Source organism: Notothenia coriiceps, unplaced genomic scaffold, assembly GCF_000735185.1.
Source record: "Notothenia coriiceps isolate Sejong01 unplaced genomic scaffold, NC01 NC01_scaffold00011190, whole genome shotgun sequence".
Lineage (NCBI taxonomy): Eukaryota > Metazoa > Chordata > Actinopteri > Perciformes > Nototheniidae > Notothenia > Notothenia coriiceps.
The window spans coordinates 189,553-191,641 of record NW_011343891.1 but is presented as its reverse complement, the minus strand read 5'-3'; the positions used below and the strand labels follow the sequence as shown (position 1 = coordinate 191,641).

At 41.0% G+C, this 2,089-nt stretch overlaps 1 protein-coding gene across 5 annotated transcripts in view; it reads right to left on the bottom strand.

Annotated features, from left to right (window-relative positions):
- Window positions 1-2,089, bottom strand: part of LOC104946575 (discs large homolog 1-like protein) — a 71,328-nt gene that overhangs the window by 20,343 nt on the left and 48,896 nt on the right. The gene's annotated exons all lie outside the window — the stretch shown is intronic.

Genomic DNA, 2,089 nt, shown 5'->3' with positions numbered 1-2,089 from the left:
CACACACCATCTGCCGACGATCTACCGACACAGCACCACTACCCCTACACTACTCACAGCACGGAGCTTTCCTCTCCCACNAAATAGTTTGTTCTCCTTGGCCAATTGCAGACAGAGTTCTCTCAGTGTTGTGTGCTTAGCTTTGAACACACACACACACACACACACACACACACACACACACACACACACACACACACACACACACACACACACACAGACAGTTTAAGACAGGTACATCACTTCAAATGGAAATCTGTGTTTACATCTCTTGAAGGATTATGTTTTGTAATTCATAAATGCAGATTTTGAGATGTATTTATGAAGTTAAAGGTCCCCTATTATAGTGTTTTTCATCAATATATTATAGGTCTCAGATATATACAAAACATGTCTCTGAAGTGTTTGGCTCCAAATACCAAACAGATCATGCATTGCAGCATCCCATAATCCCCTCTGTTTCAGCCCTGTTTCAAAAGTGCTGATTCTCTGCTCTAGGAGGAGATTCAGGTGATCAGGAGGGGTGGGGGGGTGTAGGGGGTTAACTTAGTTGGTTATTGGCTAATGGTTACAAAAGCCAAAAAAACGTTATGACATAAAGTGGCCAACATCTGATCAGCTCATTTTCAGACAGGTTTTTATATAAATGGATCAGGACAAAAAGAGAGGGGGTCTTTGTTCCNGTGTGCCTTGGCAGTCTCAGTACAAAAGCCAAAAAACGTTATGATATAAAGTGGCCAACATCTGATCAGCTCATTTTCAGACAGGTTTTTATATAAATGGATCAGGACAAAAAGAGAGGGGGTCTTTGTTCCTGAAACTTTCAGAATCTCTTTACACAGAGGGGACACATTTGTATGTATAAAAGACATGAAAACGTGGATTTTGCATAATAGGTGACCTTTAAATCCATCTGCGGTGTCTATGGAGATGAGTAGTTCAGAACAAGCGGAGGGCGTTTCACAGATTTATCAGGTGTCTCTGATTGGATAGGAGGAGTTAGATGATTGAAAGTATCCTGAAGTAAACAGTGATTTTATATTTTGCTAAATTATGCTTCCTCACGGAAATCAAGGAGACATGAAGTCTGAGCGGGGAAACACAGGTGTGATCTTTGCAGAATCTCTTGAACCGATCTTTTATGAAGAACAGTGTTGTATAAATAACACACCCACACATTTGACACACAGCTGTGCAGCAGGTCATAAGTAACTGACATCCTTTAAGACTTCCCTGTCCTTGTAAGAGTACTTCAGTGGACTTGTCTAAAACACAAATAAAGGGTGTGACAACGTTAACATAATGAAAAGCACCCAAAGAACAAAAGCCAGGTGCATGTAACACTTAGGTCATGACATGCAGAAACAGCAGTCAACACCAGACATTGGCAGAGACAAAAACAGATTTTTAGTCTAAACCATTCCCTCCTTCCTTACGTTGTTTCCTCAACTGGTCAAATGTTTCGTTTCATAAGAGTAACATACGTGTAAAAAATAAACATTGTTTAACATAGACAAAGTGTTTATTAAAAGTGAGTTTATTTGTGGGGAAAACTAAACTAAAGTCGTCTTGCATTCTGTTGGGATAAACAGACTGTACTAGACTATAAACTGGGAGGAGGAGTTCTGGTTATTAAGCTAATATTCGCTCATTTGCTGAGGTAACTAACCTAGTAGAAACTATAGGTTACTTACGTAACCCCAGTTCTCAGAGTAACATGAAGTGAGATGTCTCACTATGGGATGCGCCTCATCGCGGAGCAAACAGAAGCATCAATCTCATTACGCCAATCCTGATTGGCTGGTGATCTTGACGTCAGCGTCAGGGAATCTACCCCCTATAAGTAGCTTGCGCTACGCCGCATGCATCATTCAAAATGAGCACCTCTTCTCGCTTCACCATAGCAAGGAGGGCCGTCTGGTGAGACATCTCACTTCATGTTACTCTGAGAACTGGGGTTACGTAAGTAACCTATAGTTTCTACTAGGTTAGTTACCTCAGCAAATGAGCGAATATTAGCTTACTAACCAGAACTCCTCCACCCAGTTTATAGTCTAGTACAGTCTGTTTATCCCAACAGAATGCAAGA